Consider the following 25376-nt stretch of genomic DNA (forward strand, 5'->3'; position numbering starts at 1 on the left):
GAATTAACACATGTGGAATTATATAATTAACACAAAAGTGTGAAACAACTGAAAATACTGTATGTCTTATATTCTAGGTTCTTCAAAGTAGCCACCTTTTGCTTTGATTACTGCTTTGCACACTCTTGGCATTCTCTTGACGAGCTTCAAGAGGTAGTCACCGGAAATGGTCTTCCAACAGTCTTGAAGGAGTTCCCAGAGATGCTTAGCACTTGTTGGCCCTTTTGCCTTCACTCTGCAGTCCAGCTCACCCCAAACCATCTCGATTGGGTTCAGGTCTGGTGACTGTGGAGGCCAGGTCATCTGGCGTAGCACCCCATCACTTTCCTTCTTGGTCAAATAGCCCTTACAAAGCCTGGAGGTGTTTGGGGTCATTGTCCTGTTGAAAAATAAATGATGGTCCAACTAAACGCAAACCGGATGGAATAGCATGCCGCTGCAAGATGCTGTGGTAGCCATGCTGGTTCAGTATGCCTTCAATTTTGAATAAATCCCCAACAGTGTCACCAGCAAAGCAGCCCCACACCATCACACCTCCTCCTCCATGCTTCACTGTGGTAACCAGGTATGTAGAGTCCATCCGATCACCTTTTCTGCGTCGCACAAATACACGGTGGTTGGAAGCAAAGATCTCAAATTTGGACTCATCAGACCAAAGCACAGATTTCCCCTGGTCTAATGTCCATTCCTTGTGTTCTTTAGCCCAAACAAGTCTCTTCCGCTTGTTGCCTGTCCTTAGCAGTGGTTTCCTAGCAGCTATTTTACCATGAAGGCCTGCTGCACAAAGTCTCCTCTTAACAGTTGTTGTAGAGATGTGTCTGCTGCTAGAACTCTGTGTGGCATTGACCTGGTCTATAATCTGAGCTGCTGTTAACCTGCAATTTCTGAGGCTGGTGACTCGGATGAACTTATCCTCCGCAGCAGAGATGACTCTTGGTCTTCCTTTCCTGGGGCGGTCCTCATGTGAGCCAGTTTCTTTGTAGCGCTTGATGGTTTTTGCCACTGCACTTGGGGACACTTTCAAAGTTTTCCCAATTTTTCGGACTGACTGACCTTCATTTCTTAAATTAATGATGGCCACTCATTTTTTACTTAGCTGCTTGTTTCTTGCCACAATACAAATTCTAACAGTCTATTCAGTAGGACTATCAGCTGTGTATCCACCAGACTTCTGCACAACACAACTGATGGTCCCAACCCCATTTATAAGGCAATAAATCCCACTTATTAAACCTGACAGGGCACACCTGTGAAGTGAAAACCATTTCCGGTGACTACCTCTTGAAGCTCATCAAGAGAATGCCAAGAGTGTGCAAAGCAGTAATCAAAGCAAAAGGTGGCTACTTTGAAGAACCTAGAATATAAGACATACTTTCAGTTGTTTCACACTTTTTTTGTTAATTATATAATTCCACATGTGTTAATTCATAGTTTTGATGACTTCAGAGTGAATCTAGAATTTTCATAGTCATGAAAATAAAGAAAACTCTGTGAATGAGAAGGTGTGTCCAAACTTTTGGTCTGTACTGTATAATATACAGTGGGGAAAAAAAGTATTTAGTCAGTCAGCAATAGTGCAAGTTCCACCACTTAAAAAGATGAGAGGCGTCTGTAATTTACATCATAGGTAGACCTCAACTATGGGAGACAAACTGAGAAAAAAAAATCCAGAAAATCACATTGTCTGTTTTTTTTCATTTTATTTGCATATTATGGTGGAAAATAAGTATTTGGTCAGAAACAAGCAATCAAGATTTCTGGCTCTCACAGACCTGTAACTTCTTCTTTAAGAGTCTCCTCTTTCCTCCACTCATTACCTGTAGTAATGGCACCTGTTTAAACTTGTAATCAGTATAAAAAGACACCTGTGCACACCCTCAAACAGTCTGACTCCAAACTCCACTATGGTGAAGACCAAAGAACTGTCAAAGGACACCAGAAACAAAATTGTAGCCCTGCACCAGGCTGGGAAGACTGAATCTGCAATAGCCAACCAGCTTGGAGTGAAGAAATCAACTGTGGGAGCAATAATTAGAAAATGGAAGACATACAAGACCACTGATAATCTCCCTCGATCTGGTGCTCCACGCAAAATCCCACCCCGTGGGGTCAGAATGATCACAAGAACGGTGAGCAAAAATCCCAGAACCACGCGGGGGGACCTAGTGAATGAACTGCAGAGAGCTGGGACCAATGTAACAAGGCCTACCATAAGTAACACACTACGCCACCATGGACTCAGATCCTGCAGTGCCAGACGTGTCCCACTGCTTAAGCCTGTACATGTCCGGGCCCGTCTGAGGTTTGCTAGAGAGCATTTGGATGATCCAGAGGAGTTTTGGGAGAATGTCCTATGGTCTGATGAAACCAAACTGGAACTGTTTGGTAGAAACACAACTTGTCGTGTTTGGAGGAAAAAGAATACTGAGTTGCATCCATCAAACACCATACCTACTGTAAAGCATGGTGGGGGAAACATCATGCTTTGGGGCTGTTTCTCTGCAAAGGGGCCAGGACGACTGATCCGGGTACATGAAAGAATGAATGGGGCCATGTATCTTGAGATTTTGAGTGCAAACCTCCTTCCATCAGCAAGGGCATTGAAGATGAAACGTGGCTGGGTCTTTCAACATGACAATGATCCAAAGCACACCGCCAGGGCAACGAAGGAGTGGCTTCATAAGAAGCATTTCAAGGTCCTGGAGTGGCCTAGCCAGTCTCCAGATCTCAACCCTATAGAAAACCTTTGGAGGGAGTTGAAAGTCCGTGTTGCCAAGCGAAAAGCCAAAAACATCACTGCTCTAGAGGAGATCTGCATGGAGGAATGGGCCAACATACCAACAACAGTGTGTGGCAACCTTGTGAAGACTTACAGAAAACGTTTGACCTCTGTCATTGCCAACAAAGGATATATCACAAAGTATTGAGATGAAATTTTGTTTCTGACCAAATACTTATTTTCCACCATAATATGCAAATAAAATGAAAAAAAAAAAACAGAATGTGATTTTCTGGATTTTTTTTTCTCAGTTTGTCTCCCATAGTTGAGGTCTACCTATGATGTAAATTACAGACGCCTCTCATCTTTTTAAGTGGTGGAACTTGCACTATTGCTGACTGACTAAATACTTTTTTTCCCCACTGTATATACATAAATACATACACACTAGCTGAAGAGCCCGGCGCTGCCCGGGCATAGTAACTAACTATGGTTAGTTATAACAAATTACAATGAATATATATAAATATATATATATATATATATTTTTTAAGCTGAGTGTATAGCCCCGCCCCCACGCCGCATAGCCACATTCACTATAATATCCCACATCATCCCGTCAGCCAGAGATACCGGATTACTAATATCCCACATCATCCCGTCAGCCATAGCCGCTGGACTACCACCCCTAATATCCCACAACATCCCATCAGCCAGAGCCACCGGACTACTACCCCTAATATCCCACATCATCCCGTCACAGCCGCTGGACTACCACCCCTAATATCCCACAACATCCCATTAGCCAGAGCCACCGGACTACTAATATCCCACATCATCCCGTCAGTCAGAGCCACCGGACTACTACCCCTAATATCCCACATCATCCCGTCAGCCAGAGCCACCGGACTACTACCCCTAATATCCCACATCATCCCGTCAGCCAGAGACACCGGACTACTCCCCCTAATATCCCACATCATCCCATCAGCCTGGGGTCAGAAACAGAGCGCTGAGTGGAATGGCTGTAACTTCCATACCAGGGATCCCTTTAATAGAAGCCTGGGGTGAGAATCAGAGTGCTTAGGGATTTACCCTAATTTCCATACTGGGGATCCCTTTAAGAGGGGCCTGGGATCAGAACCAGAGCACTGAGTGGATTTGCCCTGACTTCCATACCAATGATCCTTTTAATAGAGGCCTGGGGTCAGAATCAGAGCACTGAGGGATCTGCCCTGACTTCCATACCGGAGATCCCTTTAAGAGGGAAGATGTGCCTATTGGATTGAGGATGTGTATATGGGCACGGGAGAGGGGGATTCATTTCTGTCATGCTCTCTGCTCCTTTCAGATGGGGCAGACAATGGCTGGGAGCTTATGTTCCCAGGGATGCTAGATTTCTCTCACCATGTCAGTGTCTGCTGAGGTGTTTTCTGGAGTGGGAAAACTGTTGCTCATAGCAACCAATCACAGCTCAGCTTCTTTTAAACAGCTTTGGTGAAATGAAAGATGCTTTGTGATTGGTTGGTGATACACACACACACATTCATTTTTATATATAGAGATATCTGTAGAATTGTCTAAATAATGAAAAAAACATCAAAACAGATTATATATATATATATATATATATATATATATATATATATATATATATATATATATATACACACACATACACACACACACATATTATCAATACATTTTCCCTGCCAGTTATCAGATACCCTGCTGGCATTGTGTGCTGGCCAAAAGAAGTGATGGAAGCTGCAGACGTGAAGACACGAAAGCTCCTCACAATGCATGGCGGTCTCCACCCTAAGTCTAGCACCCAAAGAATGTATACCAACAGAAAGGAGGGTGGTCGAGGCTTGATAAGCATCCAAGCCACCATCACTAATGAAACAATGAGTATCCAGAAATACAGCAGAAAAATGGTGCCAGAAGATGAGATGCTGAGAGAAAGACTAAGGCAGCAACAACAACAGATCTGGAAGGAAGAACAGGAACATGAAGCGCCATGGCAAGACAAGCCGCTGCATGGGATGTACCAGCGACAGATAATGGAGGTGGCTGACAAGGAGAAATCCTACCAATGGCTGGAGAAAGCTGGACTCCGAGACAGCACGGAGGCACTAATTATAGCAGCCCAAGAGCAAGCACTAAGTGCAAGATCCATAGACGCAGGAATCTACCATACAAGACAAGACCCAAGATGCAGACTATGCAAAGAAACCTCAGAAGCAGTCCAACACATAGTGGCAGGATGCAAAATGCAAGGAGGAAGTGCGTATACCGAACGCCAGAACCAAGTAGCGGGAATTGTATACAGGAACATCTGTGCAGCATATGGGCTAAGCCCCCCTAAGTCCAGGTGGGAGACCCCAGAGAAAATGGTGGAGACTGAAAGGGCTAAAATCCTGAGGGACTTCAAGATCCAGATGGATAAGCAGGTATTGGCTAACCAATCAGAGATTGTGATAGTAGACAAGGATCAGAAGACAGCAATGATAATACATGTGGCAGTGCCAAGTGACAGCAACATCAGAAAGAAGGAACATGAGAAGCTGGAGAAATACCAGGGCCTCAATGGAGAACTGGAGAAGATGTGGAAGGTGAAGGCAACAGTGATTCCAGTGGTGATAGGAGCACTTGGAGCAGTGACCCCTAAGTTGGAAGAATGACTACAACAGATCCCAGGAGCAACATCTGAGCTCTCTGTCCAGAAATCGCAATGCTAGGAACAACTAAGATCCTGCGCAGCACCCTTAAACTCCCAGGCCTCTGGTAGAGGACCCGAGAATGAGGAAGGACAACAAAGACCACCCCCATTGAGGGGTGAGAAGGAAGGTATATATAACACACGTACGTGGTCAAAATTGTTGGTACCCCTCGTTTAATGACAGAAAAACCCACAATGGTGACAGAAATAACTTGAATCTGACAAAAGTAATAATAAATCAAAAATCGGTGAAAATGAACAAATGACAGTCAGACATTGCTTTTCAACCATGCTTCCATCCACAGAATTTTTAAAACAATAAAACTCATGAAATAGGCCTGGACAGATATGATGGTACCTCTGAAAATAATGTGACAAAAGGGACATGCTAAATCGTGGCGTGTCAACTAATTAGCATCACAGGTGTCTACAATATTGGAATCAGTGAGTGGTCCTGTATAGAGATACTCACTGTGCTGTTTGGTGACATGGTGTGTATCACACTCAACATGGAGCAGAGGAAGCGAAGGAAAGAGTTGTCTCAGGAGATTAGAAAGGAAATTATAGACAAACATGTAAAAGGTAAAAGTTATAAGACCATTTCCAAGCAGCTTGATGTTCCTATGACTACAGTTGTACATATTAAAATTGATGACAAATCAAAGAGACGGATAATACCAATGGTAACAAAAGAGCCCAGAAAAACTTAACAGATTAAAGGTGAACTTCAAGCTCAAGGAACATCAGTGTCAGATCGCACCATCCGTCGTTGTATGAGCCAAAGTTGGCTTCATGGGAGAAGACCAACACCATTGTTGAAAAAAAAAATCATAAAAAAAGCCAGACTGGAATTTGCCAAACTACATGTTGACAAACCACAAAGCTTCTGAGAGAATGTCCTATGGATAGATGAGACAAAAATGGAACTTTTTGGCAAGGCACATCAGCTCTATGTTCACAGATGGAAAAATGAAGCCTATCCAGAAAAGAACACTGTCCCTACTGTGACACATGGAGGAAGCTCTGTTATGTTGCGGGACTGCTTTGCTGCATCTTGCACAGGGTGTTTAGAATCGGTGCAGGGTACAATGAAATCTCAAGGCTATCAAGGGATTCTAGAGAGAAATGTGCTGCCCAGTGTCAGAAAGCTTGGTCTCAGTCGCAGATCAACAGGATAGTGACCCAAAGCACACAGCTAAAAACACCCAAGAATGGCTAAGAGGAAAACATTGGACTACTCTGAAGTGGCCTTCTATGAGCCCTTACCTAAATCCTATTGAGCATCTTTGGAAAGAGCTGAAACATGCCATCTGGAAAAGGCAACCTTCAAACACAAAACAACTGAAGCAGTTTGCGCTTGAGAAGTGGGTCAAAATACCTGTCGAGAGGCGCAGAAGTCTCATTGACAGTTACAGGAATCGTTTGATTGCAGTGATTGCCTCAAAAGGTTGTGCAACAAATTATTACGTTAAGGGGACCATCATTTCTGTCCAGGCCTATTTCATGAGTTTTATTTTTTTTTTTTAAACTCTGTGGAAGCATGGTTGAAAAGCAATGTCTGACTTTCATTTGTTCATTTTCAGAGATTTTGGATTTATTATTACTTTTGTCAGATTCAAGTTACTTCTGTCACCATTGTGGATTTTTCTGTCATTAAACGAGGGGTAACAACAATTTTGACCACGTGTGTAATATATATATATTCTCCTGTAGTAAGAAAAGTGTAAGATCTGTTTTGATAATTTTTTTCTTTACACAATTCTACAGAGATATAATATATATATATATATATATATACATACATACATATACACATACATACATACATATATACACACACACAGTTGTGGCCAAAAGTATTGACACCCCTGCAATTCTGTCAGATAATACTCAGTTTCATCCTGAAAATGATTGCAAACACAAATTCTTTGGTATTATTACCTTCATTTAAATTTGTCTTAAATGAAAAAACACAAAAAGAATTGTCCTAAAGCCAAATTGGATATAATTCCACACCAAACATAAAAAAAGAGGGTGGACAAAAGTATTGGCACTGTTTGAAAAATGATGTGATGCTTCTCTAATTTGTGTAATTAACAGCACCTGTAACTTACCTGTGGCACCTAACAGGTGTTGGCAATAACTAAATCACACTTGCAGCCAGTTGACATGGATTAAAGTTGACTCAACCTCTGTCCTGTGTCCTTGTGCGTACCACATTGAGCATGGAGAAAAGAAAGAAGACCAAAGAACTGTCTGAGGACTTGAGAAACCAAATTGTGAGGAAGCATGAGCAATCTCAAGGCTACAAGTCCATCTCCAAGGACCTGAATGTTCCGGTGTCTACCGTGCGCAGTGTCATCAAGAAGTTTAAAGCCCATGGCACTGTGGCTAACCTCCCTAGATGTGGACGGAAAAGAAAAATTGACAAGAGATTTCAACGCAAGATTGTGCGGATGTTGGATAAAGAACCTCGACTAACATCCAAACAAGTTCAAGCTGCCCTGCAGTCCGAGGGTACAACAGTGTCAACCCGCACTATCCATCGGCGTCTGAATGAAAAGGGACTGTATGGTAGGAGACCCAGGAAGACCCCACTTCTTACCCCTAGACATAAAAAAGCCAGGCTGGAGTTTGCCAAAACTTACTTGAAAAAGCCTAAAATGTTTTGGAAGAATGTTCTCTGGTCAGATGAGACAAAAGTAAAGCTTTTTGGGCAAAGGCATCAACATAGAGTTTACAAGAGAAAAAAAGAGGCATTCAAAGAAAAGAACACGGTCCCTACAGTCAAACATGGAGGAGGTTCCCTAATGTTTTGGGGGTGCTTTGCTGCCTCTGGCACTGGACTGCTTGACCGTGTGCATGGCATTATGAAGTCAGAAGACTACCAACAAATTTTGCAGGATAATGTAGGGCCCAGTGTGAGAAAGCTGGGTCTCCCTCAGAGGTCATGGGTCTTCCAGCAGGACAATGACCAAAAACACACTTCAAAAAGCACTAGAAAATGGTTTGAGAGAAAGCACTGGAGACTTCTAAGGTGGCCAGAAATGAGTCCAGACCTGAATCCCATAGAACACCTGTGGAGAGATCTAAAAATGGCAGTTTGGAGAAGGCACCCTTCAAATATCAGGGACCTGGAGCAGTTTGCCAAAGAAGAATGGTCTAAAATTCCAGCAGAGTATTGTAAGAAACTCATTGATGGTTACCAGAAGCGGTTGGTCGCAAGTTATTTTGGCTAAAGGTTGTGCAACCAAGTATTAGGCTGAGGGTGCCAATACTTTTGTCTGGCCCATTTTTGGAGTTTTGTGTGAAATGATCAATGATTTGCTTTTTGCTTCATTCTATTTTGTGTTTTTTCATTTAAGACAAATTAAATGAAGATAATACCAAAGAATTTGTGTTTGCAATCATTTTCAGGAAGAAACTGAGTATTATCAATCAATCAATCAAATTTATTATCGCCAAGTACATATTACATATATACAAGGAATTCTTTGTGGCAAAGAGGCAACATAATATATAACAACAGATACAACAAGTAACATCTAACAAGACAGATACAGTATATAGTCTACACATGACGATTTAATTGTTGAACAGAGAGTGGCAAGAAGCTGTTCATATGGCGGTTGGTGCTGCATTTGGGGACTCTGAAGCGACGTCCTGAAGGGACTAGTTGGAATGAGGAGTGTCCCAGGTGAGAGGGATCGGATGAAATTTTCAATGCGTGGGATCGAATACTCTTATCATAAAGATCCTGGATTTTAGGCAGGGGGGAACCTATAATTCTCTCTGCTGTTCTGAAAGTCCTTTGTAAGCGGAGTTTGTCATGCGCAGTGGCTCCCCCATACCAGACTATCAGAGAGGAACAAATCACAGATCTGATGACAGCATTAAAGAATAAGATCAGCAGATTCTTAGACAAACCATATCTTTTCAGCTGACGCAGGAAGAACATCCTCTGTTGTGCTTTTCTTATAACAGCATCCACGTTTTTCCCCCATTTAAGATCATGAGAGATGATAACACCAAGGAATTTGGTCTCTGTGACCCTAAGAACCACTTCGTCATGGATGTAGATTGGAAGTATCTAATGTTGATCTTTCCTAAAATCCACAACCATCTCAGCAGTTTTTTTAGTGTTGAGTACAAGATTATTGGCTTTACACCAGTCACATATTCTTTCCACCTCACTCCGATACAAGTCTTCAGCATTTCCCCTGATGAGACCAATCAGTATCATATCATCGGCAAATTTCAAGATTTTTACTGAGTCTGCTGAAGAGATGCAATCATTCGTATAGAGAGAAAACAGTAACGGGGACAAAACACACCACTGAGGTGCCCCGATGTTTGTGACCAAGGTGTCCGAAGTGAATGGTCCAACTTTTACACTCTGTATCCTGGCTGTCAAGAAGTTATAAATGCACAAGCATAAGTTGAGAGGGACTCCAAGAGCTACCATTTTCTTATGAAGTAAATTCGGATCAATGGTATTGAACGCTGAGCTAAAGTCCATGAAAAGAATCCGGACATATGAGTGCAGTTCATCTGTATGATCCAAAATGTACTTCAGTGCCAGATTGACAGTGTCGTTTGCCGAACGATTCTCCTTATAGGCAAACTGAAGCGGGTCCCATAGCTTCTGCGTGAATTTTATCAGGTGGGACATCATAAATCTTTTGAAGACTTTCATAGCTACAGATGTGAGTGCTACTGGTCTATAGTCGTTCAACTCAGAGGATCCCACTTTCTTGGGGACAGGGATAATTGTGGAATTTTTCCAACACTGAGGTACAACGCACTCTTTCAGTGACACATTGTATATATTTGTCAGTATAGGGGCAAGCTGGGTAGCACATACTTTCAGACACATTGGAGATACACCATCAGGGCCAGGTGCCTTTTTGACCTTAAGTCCCTTCAGGATGCGCATCACCTCTGCCTCGGAGATCACTACTTGGGTGTTGCACAATGAATGATCTTTATATGAACAGACTGAGGAGCTTAGAGATGAATAGCCACTGTGTGTAGAGCTTGCCTCAAATCTGCAGTAGAATTCATTTAACTCTGCTGCCAGACTTCTGCTGGGGTTCACTATCGTGGGGTGGCTTTTATAATTGGTGACCTCTCTTAATCCTCTCCATGCAGATCTAGTATCTTTTGATGAGAACCTTTCCTCCAGAATCTTTGCATACTCGTGTTTGGCTAACTTGATCTCTTTAGATAGCGAGTTCCTAAGTTTCTTGAATTCAGTAATATCGCCTGATTTATAAGCCTCCTCTTTTCTCTTACGGATCAACCTGACTTTATTTGTAAACCACGGCTTGTTGTTTCCCTGAAAGTGGACAGATTTGGATGGAATAAACGTGTCTTCACAAAAACGGATATATGAGGACACTGCATCAACCCATTCATCCAGACCCGAGCATGTTTCCTGGAATACCTCCCAGTCCGTGCATTCAAAGCATGCTTGTAGTTGCAATTTTGCCTCCTCAGACCATGTCTTCTTTGTATAAACTGTAGGTTTGGATGTTTTCAACCTTTGCCTGTAGGCTGGAATTCAATGAATTAGACAATGATCTGAAAAGCCCACTGCTGCTCTCCTCACTGCCCTGTAGGCCCCTTTTATGACTGTATAGCAGTGATCAGGCGTATTGTTCTCTCTCGTGAAGCAGTTTATATGTTGAGTAAATTTGGGGAGATCCAGGTTGAGTTTTCCTTTGTTAAAGTCCCCCATTACGATCACAAATGCTTCAGGAGATCCTTTCTCCCATTCTGATATTTTGCAAGCTAATTCACCAATAGCAGCTTTAACAGATGCTTGAGGGGGAATATATACTGCAACCAGAACCATAGATGAAAACTCTCTTGGAGAGTAAAATGGTCTACAATTGAGTGCAAGGTACTCTAGATCTGGAGAGCAACCTTTTCCCAGTATGTTAACATCACAGCACCAGCTAGTGTTGATGTAGAGACATACCCCACCCCCCCTTTGTTTACCTGAAGCTACACAATCACGGTCAGCTCTGTAGATAACAAAACCAGGTAGATCCAGACTACAATCAGGGATGGTCTCATTCAACCAGGTCTCAGTAAAACAAAGAGCAGATGAATTGGCCATATCAGATCTCATGTTACAAAGTAAGCTCAGATCCTCCATTTTGTTAGATAAGGAACGGACATTAGCCAAGTGGAGTGAAGGAAGAGCTGTTCTGAACCCTCTCCTCCGAAGGCGTGCCAGGACGCCTCCTCTCCTACCTCTCTTGCAGTACACCTCCACAGGTTTCACAGAAGTAATGGATTTTATGTACTCAATTGTTGAATTAGCAATCATGCTCCAAGAAGGGGAGTCCATGAGAAATTGCGGATGATTCCAGAATAATAAATCGTCCCTTGAAATCATAAGAGTAGGTTTACAGAGTGCAGTGGCCATGATTACTCTCAGCTTGTAGCTACAAAGACTGAACAGTCACAGCTTAGCAGAGTTAAATGTACAACTTTCCATAAAGGGTGCTCCCAGCACTGCTGGGGGGGAGGGCATGGGTGCAACAAGACAGGGACATCAGGGGACACGCCAACAGTCAGTCCAAACCTGCCCAGCTCACCCCTTAAGCTTCACCTGGACCACAAGATCTCCAGAACATCTCCAGCACCGCACACTCCACCAGCTTTCCTATCCCGGGATCATCTGCATGCTGGAAATGGGTACAAGTTGTAGGAAAGTTGGCAGGCAGCCAGCAGCTTCACTCTCTCCCAGCTGAAACCAGGCACGGAGCTCCACGAGGACAGAAAGACACCGGTCCCAGCTGGTCGCAGTCTCCACACTACTCCCAGCTCTGCCGAATCCTGTAGCCCTACAGCTCCACGTGGACCACAAGATCTCCAGAACAACTCCAGCACCGCACACTCCACCAGGTTTCCTATCCTTGGATCATCTGCTTGCTGGAAATGAGTACAAGTTGTAGGAAAGTTGGCAGGCAGCCAGCAGCTTCACTCTCTCCCAGCTGAATCCAGGCACGGAGCTCCATGAGGACAGAAAGACACCGGTCCCAGCTGATCGCAGTCTCCACACTACTCCCAGCTCTGCCGAATCCTGTAGCTACGCAATGGTGAGTGAACCAAAGGGAGAATTAACAATTAAACGGGGTAAAAAACTAAAAAACTCAGGAGCCTCATGCCAGAGCAGCCATCTCTCGGCGCTCCTCCTCCTTTCTGTGATGTGATTATCTGACAGAATTGCAGGGGTGTCAATACTTTTGGCCACAATTGTGTGTATATATATATATATATATATATATATCTCTGTAGAATTGTATACATAATAAAATTAAATATCAAAACAGATCTTACACTTTTCTTACAAGAAAATCCTGTCCTGGGGTCACTGGTGGTGGAGGCTACTGTGTCTAATCCGCCGCAGGATCCTTTATCCTTGCTAGTCACCTTCTCAGAGACATTTGTCCACAGTCCTTGTCCTAATCTGGGCTCGTCTGTCTGGAGATTACAGCAGTGTGTATGTGTATATATACTGCTGTGATCTCCAGACAGACGAGCCCTGATTAGGACCCTGAAGGACTGTGGCACAGGAGGAGACTGAATGAAGGAGAATCTATCTGGACACATAATGTAGAGACTCCTAGTCAAAAATCTATGGCCCCGATTTAGTGAAATGTTTCCATGTAAAACAGTAAAACAGTGAGAAGTGGCAACATTTGTTTGCAAAAGTTTTAAATTGAAGACGCTCAGTGCCTCATAATGAATCAGGAGCAGCTGACTCCAGCACAGCACGGTCATCAGGAGCTGGGTTTTCATGAATCGGGGCCTCCGCATGCTCTTGACTTAAGGGTATGTGCACACTTCATCTTTGTTTTTCAAGCAGAGCTGCCACGGTTTTTGTATGTCAAGATGAAAACCGCCGGCATACTTTTTTTCCTGAAGCACCTTTGCTGTCGACGTTGCTGTCATTTTTTTATCCAGGGAATTAGTCTGATTGCCTTATGTGGAGTCAGGAAAGAAGTTATCCCCTAATATGGGGTAATTTTACCTTCTTCTGGATCCACCTGTAAGGTTATAGGTTTAATTTGATGGACAAATGTCGACGTTCAACCTTAAAAACTATAGCGGCCATCGGTTTTCCCGTAGAAGCTGCTTCATGGTTTCGAAACACTGAAGCTGTGAAAAAGAAGTAGCAGATAAATGTTGGAATGTTTCATCTCCAAAAATTCAGCAAAAAGATTCATTGTGTACACACCCTAAAGAGGTTTAGCAGATGCAATGGATTTTTTTTTTTTTTGGGGGGGGGGGGATAAGGTATGTAATAACCAAAAAATATAGTGGTGGGAGCCCACTGATGAGTCCCCTCCAAGTAGTGATGAGCGTGTCCTCCGATAAGAGGTTATCTGCCATGATTGTGTCCTAATCGAGATGCTCGAAAAATGTGTTCTATTCCTCGCAGCTGCATATCTCACGGCTGTTTGACAGCTGCAAGACACGCAGGGATTGCCTAACAAACAGGAACTCCCTGCATGTGTTGCCACGACACGGGGACTTGAGCATATTTTTTGACCACGCCAAAAATACTCTATTAGGACAAGAGCATGCTCAGATAACACCTCATCCCAGTACGCTTGCTCATCACTACCCCAAGACAAAGTTGGGGGATCATTGGAAGTTTATGAGCTGCCGTTTGCGTCTCCAACCGTTCCATAACACAAGCATTACGGCATGCACTTATCCGTCACCAAAAAAGCCAAAAACAAATATATAATTCACTGCAAACAAGCAGAACCAGTTCCTGGGCATTGTGACCTGTGGCTTCTGGTCAGGATATGGAGAATTACCAGGGGTGACAATGTACATTCCTCGGCGTTAATTACACACGACACTAATACGCTGCTGGACTCATGTGAAAGCTGTGCAGAGGATGCAGAAAAGTCGTGACAATGTGTCAGTCGCCTCTCCACACTCTGCAATGTTTGTTCCTCCTCGCCTGCAATACACAATCAGCGGCGACTCGTCCCCAAATGCCTCCCGTTCTCACCTCGTCTCTCAGCAACCCGAGGTTGGGAGCAAGCACGGCTTTTTAGGCCAAGTCTCCACTTCTTTCCCATAGAGGAGAAAACAGTAAGGCTATGTTCACATACAATTTTCTTTTTATGTGCCTTTTTGAAACAAGTCGTCTTCGAAATCCACATCAAAAAGTATTCAGAGTGATTTTTTCTATGAATTTTGAAGCAAATTTTATGGCTGAAAAATCCTTGTCAAAAGAAAAACAAAAGATTAAAAAACAAAAGGTTGTGATTCATTATGGCGTTTGCACATTATTTTGCCTCGTTCTTGGTGGTTTTTGCCTATTTTTTTTTTTCATTTGCACCCCATTCTTCTTTTAATTTGCTCCCGTGTTTTGTTTTTATGGCAAATCAATCATTGCCGGCGTGGTTTGGAGTTTTCCGATATTTGACGGATTCATCAATTGCGACTTAAAAAAAAAAAAAAAAAAAAAAATTGTTAAATATTTATTTATATTAACCTCTGAAATTTGGCAACACTTAAGCAGAACATATAAGTTTTAGGCTCTAAAAATTTGCAAAGAAAATTAAAGGCAAAAATAAAGAGCATTTTCTATTTTGAGCAAAATTCACCACCTAAGGCTTTGTTCACACGTTGGGTTCTGCTGCTTTTTTTTTTTTTTTTTACACAACTTTTAAGCTGCGTTTTACAGAACCAGTAAAAGCTGTGAGATTTCAGAAATCTCATTCGCGCACATTTTTTTTTTTCCTGACGGAATTGGAACACTGCTGCGTTTTTGACAAACTGCGTCATGTCCCTTCCTTCAGCATTTTTTTCCCCACATAGAAAGCAATGAGCAAGTGCAAAAATGCAGCAAAAAAAAAAGCAGGCATCAGGTTTTGCTGCGTTTGTGGTACAAAAACTTAATAAAGTTGCGTAATTTTTTTTTTTTGGGGGGGGGCACTAAACTTTATCAGAATGCGACGAGACAATAAAACGCAGCAAATCTACTTTTTGTAGGCGGTTTCTTTACTGCCAAGAGAGCAGGTTTTGCCTGCAGAAAAAAAAGGTGAAAAACACCATGTGTCAACATAGCTGAACAGTTCAGGAGTCTGGGGAGGGGAGAGAGATTTCCCAGCTCCAAAGTTCGGGTTCCCCATTGATTTCTATGGGGTTCTTCAGATTCAAGTTCAGGTACCCGAACCGAACTTTGGACTAAACTTTGGTCGAACTAGACGCTTCACAAACCATGTAGAAGAATCAAACCTCTGAGTGAACGCCGCCTCAGTCACGAAACTGACAAACTTGCAGCGTGTGAATGCATGCACTTAAAGGGGTTGTTCAGGCTTATGAAACTGATCACCTATCCTTCTATACCCTTCTGTTCCCCTCCAGGCCGAGTCCACCCCTGCAGCACCTCATAAGAAGCCATACAAAGGGACCAAAACAAAAACCTGTGTGTGTTGTCCATAGCAACCAATCACTGAGAAGCTTTCATTTTAGCAGAGCTGTTTGAAAAATGAAAGATCCGATCTGATTGGTTGTTATTGGCAAAAAAAATCGTCCATAGTACGGATCAGACTGGGAATGCATGGGTCAATATGTTGGAAACTGAGTACACCTCTACTGGGAGTGTGCGGGGAACAGAGAAAAAGAGAAGAAAAAGAAGTGAAAGAAAAAAGGAAGGAATACATAGATAGAGAGATCGATAATACAGAGACCAGGAACTAAAGCAGCACAAAGATATATGAGGGACATAATAGTTTTGTCATTTTTTTGGAGTGCTATTTTTTCATAGGTAGATGATTGCTAGATAATAGAGATATATAGATAACAGATAAATAGAGATAGATAGAGATAGATAGATAACAGATAGATAGATGATAGTTAGATAATAGAGAGAGAGATAGATAACAGATAAATAGAGAGATAGAGAGATAGATGAAAGATAGATAGATAGATATCTCATCCCTGTCTATCCATAGACCAGAAATTACCGCAGCCCCAGTATAGGATCCACACAAGGCTTCTGGAAGTATTTTCTGGAGTGCCATTTTTTTTTTAGATAGGTAGATAAATGAGACACATGGATCAACTCCGTAAATAGATTAATTAGAATAATGAGATACATTTATGTATTAGATTAATGAGCGATATATTAGATCCATAGATTAATTAGACGGAGAGATAAATAATACATTATCTGTCTAATCTCCCATTAGTCTTTGTATCTCATTAATCTAATCTATAGCGCTCGTTAATCTCTTTATCTGATCCATCTATCAGCACTCGTGTGGATGATACACTTGTGCTGCTGGGATTCCTGGTCTATCTAAATAGATATGAGCTGGATCGATAGTGGATCTCATCTCTCTCTAATTAATGTAATTTATGTAATGAATAATTCATCCACTAATCTGTGTACCTCATTTATCCATCTCTCCAGGGCCGGATATATCACTGGTGCAACCACACAGGGGCCCATGGGGTAAGGGGCCACTAGCACCTCCAAAGCAGAAAGCGGCTTCTGTCACATATACATTGTCCTGGCACAGGGGCCCCTTCTGTGCCGCCCCTGCACCTATCACATCCACTGGGTTACACGGGGACACACTTCTGTAGTTTGGGAATGGTGGGTGTGCAGGATGACAGGAGCTATTGTGTCGCAGCCTCAGGTATATCTCCCGCTGCCATCTGTCCGGGGGATGTAATCAGGCAGCAGGTGGAATTATTAGGAGCCGTCCCCCTGACGTACGCGCTGCCCCCACACAGCGGATATGAATCCACGAGCGCTCAGCGCTGCTCTGTACTCCAGGACTTGTCGTCAGTGGCTTCTCTGTATCTAGAGTGCAAGCTCCTGGGACAAAGCTCTCTGCTCCTAGAGTTAATAAAATCATAAATACAGACAGGGAATTAAATATCCCCTATAACACCGGGGTCTGTGATCTGTTGGGGAACTACATCTCCCAGCATGTCCTTACAACCTGGAGAGTTTGGAAGCTGGAGAAGTTGAAGAAGAATTGGACTTGCAGTGATGCATACTGGGAGTTGTAGTTTCCCAACAGCTGGAGGGACAAAAAGGAGCATCATGGGAATTGAGGAATCACAATAGGAGTCTGCTGGGAGTTGTAGCTCCACACATTTGGAGAGCTCAGCAGCTCAGGAGGAGCAAGATCTCTACACTCCACTTTCTCCATTTATTCCCTTTTCCCATGTTTTTCCTACAGTTTTCCCTTCCCATATAATATTTGAAAAAACATTTTGGACAAGGAGGAGAGTGATCACATGATGGGGTCCCGGGATATAGGGGGCAGCCCCCAGGACCATGCACTTAGGTAAGGATCACATGATGGGGGTCCTGGGATATAGGGGGCACCCCCAGGACCATGCACTTAGGTAAGGATCACATGATGGGGTCCCAGGATATGGGGGCACCCCCAGGACCATGCACTTAGGTAAGGATCACATGATGGGGGTCTCGGGATATAGGGGGCACCCCCAGGACCATGCACTTAGGTAAGGATCACATGATGGGGGTCCCGGGATATAGGGGGCAGCCCCCAGGACCATGCACTTAGGTAAGGATCACATGATGGGGGTCTCGGGATATAGGGGGCACCCCCAGGACCATGCACTTAGGTAAGGATCACATGATGGGGTCCCAGGATATGGGGGCACCCCCAGGACCATGCACTTAGGTAAGGATCACATGATGGGGGTCTCGGGATATAGGGGGCACCCCCAGGACCATGCACTTAGGGGTAAGGATCACATGATGGGGGTCTCGGGATAGAGGGGGCACCCCCAGGACCATGCACTTAGGGGTAAGGATCACATGATGGGGGTCTCGGGATATAGGGGGCACCCCCAGGACCATGCACTTAGGGGTAAGGATCACATGATGGGGGTCTCGGGATAGAGGGGGCACCCCCAGGACCATGCATTTAGGGGTAAGGATCACATGATGGGGGTCCCGGGATAGAGGGGGCACCCCCAGGACCGTGCACTTAGGTAAGGATCACATGATGGGGGTCCCGGATATAGGTAAGGATCACATGATGGAGGTCTAGGGTCACCCCAGGACCATGCACTTAGGGGTAAGGATCACATGATGGGGGTCTCGGGATATAGGGGGCACCCCAGGACCATGCACTTAGGGGTAAGGATCACATGATGGGGGTCTCGGGATATAGGGGGCACCCCAGGACCATGCACTTTGATGAGGAGGACAGTGATCTCATGATGGGGGTCCCTGGATATAGGGGGCACCCCCAGGACCATGCACTTAGATCAGGATCACATGATGGGGGTCCCTGGATAGAGGGGGCACCCCCAGGACCATGCCCTTAGATGAGGAGGACAGTGATCACATGATGGGGGTCCCTGGATAGAGGGGAGCAGTACTCTGCCCTCACCGTTGGGGCAGCACAGAGGTGGTCCAGGCCCTGTGACATGCAGAGGGGGGCTCAGCACGCACAATAGATCCGGTCAGTGCCCCCCATCGCGCCCCCACATCCCGAGGTCACATGCATACATTACCGGTGGTGGCGCTGTGCTCAGCTCCCCGGCCTCCCGCCTGCGCCCTGCACCGGAGCTGCCATTTCAAAACTTCTCTCCCTCCCTCGTAACGTAGAAGTTTTCTTCCCGTAGCTGACAATAGCCGCCGCCGCCCCCCGTCCTCCTCCTCCGGCCCCGGCTGCAGCCCGTCCCCTCCCCGCAGCCCCCCTCCTCCTGTGTCCTAGGAGACGCTTGTGTTGATACGAATGCAGGCCGCTGATTGGTCCGGGCTGCTGACCGGTGGAGTGGCACTCAGTGCAGCGGCAGCGCTGTCTGTACGCGACAAGAACCGCATGCGATTTCCTTCTGTGCTCTGTTCACTGCCTAGTCATCAGTACATCATATTTTTAAAATCTATCTTTATATTCTTGCTTTTTTTCTTTTTTTTAATTCATTTATCTTCTATTTTATATTTCATTTTTCAGGTCCTTGTTTTTTAACCCCATAAAGCTATGAGCATTTTTTCTATTTTTTTTTAAGTTCTTTTTTAATGCACTTTTCTTTATTTTGCTGTAGCCATATGGGACCTGTTTTATTTTCCTTTCTTTTTTCTTCACAATGAGCTGTATTTCTAGTCTGGGTTCACACACTGCGTTTTTTTTGGGTGCAGATTTTTCCACAGCGAACCTCTACCTTTTCTAAAGCAGAATCCGCTCATTACATTTATTTATTTTCCATTTTTTTGCTTTTCTTTTTCTTCTATTTTTTATTTCTTGATTTCTTTTATATTTTATTATCTCCAGTCTTTGTTTCTTAACCCCTTAAAGCCAGGAGCAGCTTTTTTTTTTTTTTTTTTTTTTCTATTCCTGATTTTTTAAAGCACTTTTTTTTTTTGTTAACATTGTTTTTGTTTTTTTGGGTGCGGATTCTCTAGTTTTTCTGAAGCAGAATCCGCACTTATTAAACACGGCACGTGGATGAAATTAAAGGGGTTGTCTGGTGAAAACAAGTTATCACCTATCCGTAGAAGTGGAAACTCAATGATTAGTGGGGTCCGGCTGCCGGGACCCTCATCCATCGGCAGATCGAGGCGTTTTATCCATTTCTCTACGTTGCTGCTGGAAAAAGCCGGGTGCTGCCCCCTTGGGAACGAATGCTGGTACTGCGCAATGCTGCGGATTTTATGTGCTGGACATCGGCATGTGCCATGTGAATCCCCAGCCTTAAGGCCGCATTCCCACAGTGCGTTTTTTGATGCCGCTTCTATTCACTGCGTCAGAAACACGATAAAAACGCTTGTAAAAAAAAAAACACTCAAAAGTGTAATAAAAAAAAACGCAAGTAACCTAATATACATAAAACTCACCAAATACTCATCGTGGGATCGTAGGCTGAAGGGTAGCTCCCTTTCAATTACATTTTTCCACCTGGCTGAAGTTAGCTATTAAAAAATGTCACACTCACCCTTCCCAGGTCCACTGTTGAGCCTCCACCACTGTTCCCCATACTTGGCTCTGGCGCTGATGGTACACCGACAGCCAATCAGTGAGCTCAAAGGCTCTGAACGTGGCATTCCATCTACACTGGAACTCCCCACTAGAGCCGCCGAGCTCACTGATTGGCTGTCATACGGTAAATATGTCGTCAGCGCTGCAGTCAGTCGGTGTGCTGAGCGGCTCGCTCCTTCTAATAGCACATTGTTGCTGAGCTCACTGATTGGCTGCAGTGCTGTCGATGTGACATCACCACTGCACAAAAATAACAGATACAGGGAGCAGCGGCAGAGACTTAGCACCAAAAACACAAAACCCTCAAAAATGGGCCAGACAAGATTGTTGGCACATTTCCAAAATTCCGGGTAAACAACTGCCTCTAGCATGTGATGCTTGTTCAAACTCACCTGTGGCAAGTAACAAGTGTGAGCGATATGAAAATCATACCTGAAACCAGATAAAAAGGGGAGATGACGCAATAATTTTCTGGGAGAAATACTTCATTTTCTGGAACAATTTCAAGGGTTCCAACACTTTCTGCCATGACTGCATACACTCTCTCCCCCAACATGGTATAAATAAAGCTTTGATTAATGCTGCCCAAATGACAATGCTATAGAGTGCTGCCATCAGCATACGCCACCAAAAATATACCGTCAATTGTGCTACGTAGCAGTGTCACACAATACCGCCATACAGTGCGCAACCAACCAAATCAGTAGGTGGAATAACTTGTCTCGTGTTTGGTGTTTTTCACGTTTTTTTTTTTTGTTGCACCTACTTCTTTTACTTTCCACCTTATTTAACCCCTTAGGCTAGTTTCACACTTGCTTTTTTTTGCAGCGCGTTTTTCCCGCAAAAAAACGCATTGAAAAAACGCATACAAAAGCATACAACTGCTGCGTTTTTTTCAAGCATTTTTATGAGCATGCATGAAAAAAACTCAGCGTTTTTATGCGTTTGTATGCGTTTTTAGTGCGTTTTTACCGCGTTTGCGTTTTTTTCCAACATTTTTAGGTGGCCCCTCACACTACCCAAACCATGACTTTACTAACCCTAACCCTGACCCTAACCCTGACCCTAACCCTAACCCTGACCCTAACCCTTAACCAAATCATACTTAACCCTAACCCAAACCCTAAACCCTAACTAACCCTAACCCTGACCCTAACCCTAACCCTGACCCTAACCCTAACCCTATCCCTAACCCTGACCCTAACCCTAACCCTGACCCTAACCCTTAACAAAACCATATTTAACCCTAACCCTGACCCTAACCCTAACCCTGACCCTAACCCTTAACCAAACCATACTTAACCCTAATCCTGACCCTAACCCTGACCCTAACCCTGACCCTAACCCTTAACAAAACCATACTTAACCCTAATCCTGACCCTAACCCTGACCCTAACCCTTAACAAAACCATACTTAACCCTAACCCTGACCCTAACCCTGACCCTAACCCTTAACCAAACCATACTTAACCCTAATCCTGACCCTAACCCTGACCCTAACCCTAACCCTGACCCTAACCCTTAACAAAACCATACTTAACCCTAATCCTGACCCTAACCCTGACCCTAACCCTTAACCAAACCATACTTAACCCTAACCCTGACCCAAACCCCAACCCTAACCCTGAGCCTGACCCTAACCCTAAACCCCCTTAACTAACCCTAACTCTAACCCAAACCCCTAAATTCCATGGTTAAAAAAAAAAAACGCATATGCAAAAAAACGCATACGTGAGCATGCCAGTGCGCACATATGCGCATCCATAGGCTATAATGGCCATTTTTAGCGCAAAACGTGCGCATATGTGCGCATGCGCTTTTTTGCAGGGCCAAAAAATGCAACATGCTGCGTCTGGAAAATACAAACGCACACCCCAAAAAAACGCAGCGCATGAAAATCGCATACATGCGCTTACAAGCGCGCAGGTATGCGCACCCATGTTAAATATAGGGGAAAAAACGCATGCGCACATATGCGTTTTTTTCCAGCGCTAAAAAACGCAAATGTGAAACCAGCCTTAATGATCTAAAATAAAGCAAAATCCATATATGGGTGGTATCTTCGTATTCGTACTGACCTGGAGAATTATATTGTAGGGTAATTTGTACCGTAAAATAAATGCTGTAAATAAAAAGCGATAACCATTGTGGAATTGCACTTCTTTTGCAATTTTGTTGCACTTGGAATTTTTTGTCCCTCTTTCCATACGGCTATGTCCACGAAAAAATAAATAAAAAAATATACTGCTTGGAAGAAGGCGGGGAAAAAACTAAATTGCAAAAACTGAAAAAAAAAAATTCTTGTGGAGTTAAAGTGTAGCTCATGGGTTTGTCTATTGTTCTTTTTATGTTCATTGTTTTGGGCAGGGTTTGGGGTTTCCAGGTTTTTCGACTAGTTTATCAGTTGTGTCTTTTTCAAAAATTGCTACATTTTTACGCAAAAACTGCGTTAGGGTATGTGCACACGCTGCGGATTCTGCTGCGGATTTGGCCTCTGCGGATCCGCAGCAGTTCTGCAGTGTACAGTACCATGTAAGTCTATGGGATTTACAATCCGCAGTGCACATGCTGCGTTTTTTCACTGCGGAAAAGCAGCGGGTTTTAAATCCGCAGAAAGAATGGACATATCAATTCTTTCTGTGGATTCCGCTGCGGTTTGACACATGTTCCATTGTCCAGGTGGCAAACCGCAGGAGAAAACCGCTGGCCAATCCGCAGGAAAACCGCAGGTCACTTTACCTGCGGTTTTACCTGCAGATCCGCACTGAAAAATCCGCTGGTGAATCCGCAGCGTGTGCACATAGCCTTAGGCCTCATTCACATGTCCCTGCCTCCGGTATTTGTGGTCAGGTTTTTTATGGGTACAACACGTTCCCACCATAACCTATACTGTAGAACTACAGAGAGCGCATCCATGCAAAACACACAGACTTAGGCCGGAGTCACACTGGCGAGGAATACGGGAGAGTGAGAGGCGCTAAAAGCACGCATTACACACGGACCAATGCTTCTCTATGGGGTCCCTCGCACCAGCCGTATATTTCTCCTCCGTATCCTCCGCTCCGTGCCACTCGCAGCATGCTGCGACTGTCAGCGTACTACGCCCATAGTACGCCAATGCAAGTCTATGGGTGCGCAAAAAATACGCATTACACACGGAACACACATGTGACTTGCGAGCAATACGCAGGTCTTTTGGCTGGTGAACAGGAAATGGGCCAATCCATCATCAGGAAGCCTAGACATGCAAATGAGCTCAAAAAGCGCTCCAGACATCCAGGAAGTACGCCTCCACGGAGTACAGCAGCAGCATGGCGTCCACATATATTAATGTAGAGCTCCTCATTGTGCTGGTGCAGGAGCGGCCAGAAATATGGGACCCACGCGATGCAAACTATGCGAACCGCACAAGAAAGGAGACGTCATGGAGGCGCATCTGTCGCCAGATGTACCATGACTTCGGTGACAGACTATGTGATGAGCAGCATAAAATTCGTAAGTGCAACCATAAAAATATAATTAACCTTAGCGCGCGCTATAAAAGGAATCTACAATCAGCCCCCCCCTTCCTGTGCATGTACTTTTATTAGCCTCATGAGGCCGTTACATTAGGATGTGACACGTGGCTTCACACAGCCATAATTAGGGGTTAGGCCACAAGCTCCTCATCCTCCTAGCCACTAAAATTAGTTTAAGTGGAGCTAATGAGACCCTGGGTATCGGCCCAATTACATATGCCACCATGGGTAGAACGCACACCCCAGAAGGCCCCATGCCTAGACTACTGTTAGAAAATGTGACCTCTCAAATATGTGATTTTGACAATCTTTCCTGTCACATTGCAGTGGAAGATGTGATGAAACGGTGGAGAAGCATCCGGGACCAGTACCGCCGGGAACGCCAGCAGCGGTCCAGGAGTGGGGATGCTGGCCATGTAAAGCGCAAATATATATACTATGACCGGCTGAACTTCCTCGCCCCAATTCTGGCTCTGAGACCGTAAGTACATACCTCACACCACATGACACAAAAACATTACACAAATACTTTACAGGGACAAAAATATTGATGTATTTTTGCCTCTGTTCTATTTCATAACAGAACTCAATCCAACCTTACGGATCGAGGAACGGCCTCAGAGGCAGAGCCCATTATAGATCCTGTAGGGGATGAGGTGGCTGGCCCATCTTCTCCCCCTACAAGAAGGATGGCTGAAGATGAGGCATCACAAGACCACACAATGGCTGCCCTACACACCACACCACCAGGACGGTCTGCTGCTGCCACCTCACCCATCCTGGAAGAGCCGGGCAACTTGAGCAGCAGCCCAACTGCCCAGATCAGGCCCTCCCCACAGGCTGCTCTAGCATCACGGCGAATAAGAAGGCGCCAGGTCACCATTCAAGAGAGCAGGACCAATGTGGACACTGGGGTGCTGAATTACTTGTCCAGAGTCACTACAGATGATGGTGAGGAGGCCTATGCACGTAGCCTCACCTTTTATCTCCGTGCCCTTACCCGTGAGGTCCGGCTCCGTATTAGGGGATGTATTCAGATCCTGCTTGATGCAAGCATCCCCCCCCCAATACCCCATATGAGGTGTTTGAATTTCTGGAGAGGTGGCAGCTCTCACCAAGAAATTTAATGCGCATGAGACCATCCACACATATGCTTGCTCAAGCAGGGTCTGAACAGCCCCTAATACGTGGGCCAACACCTCAAGCCCTTCCTCCCCCTACCCATCCTTCTATTCCGCAGCCCCAATTGTCTTCCTCAAGCCAACCCCACCAATATGGCCACTTGTACCCACCCAGTGTTGGAGGCTGGTCCCAACCTGGTTGGGGACGATCTGGCTATCTTGGTGGGTATGAGCCATGGGCCTACTATAGCCAACAAGAAGCCCCTCACCATCATCATT

General features: G+C 44.5%; 1 protein-coding gene across 1 annotated transcript in view; it reads right to left on the bottom strand.

Moving 5' to 3' along the window:
• RGS12 (regulator of G protein signaling 12) overlaps positions 1-19144 on the bottom strand; it is a 190883-nt gene extending 171739 nt beyond the window's left edge. The window contains exon 1 of the mRNA XM_073574567.1: positions 18993-19144. The gene's annotated coding sequence lies outside the window, so the exon portion shown is untranslated. The remainder of the gene's footprint in view (positions 1-18992) is intronic.
• Positions 19145-25376: the final 6232 nt, after the last annotated feature.

Source organism: Dendrobates tinctorius, unplaced genomic scaffold, assembly GCF_039654945.1.
Source record: "Dendrobates tinctorius isolate UK_male_01 unplaced genomic scaffold, ASM3965494v1 ptg000039l, whole genome shotgun sequence".
NCBI lineage: Eukaryota > Metazoa > Chordata > Amphibia > Anura > Dendrobatidae > Dendrobates > Dendrobates tinctorius.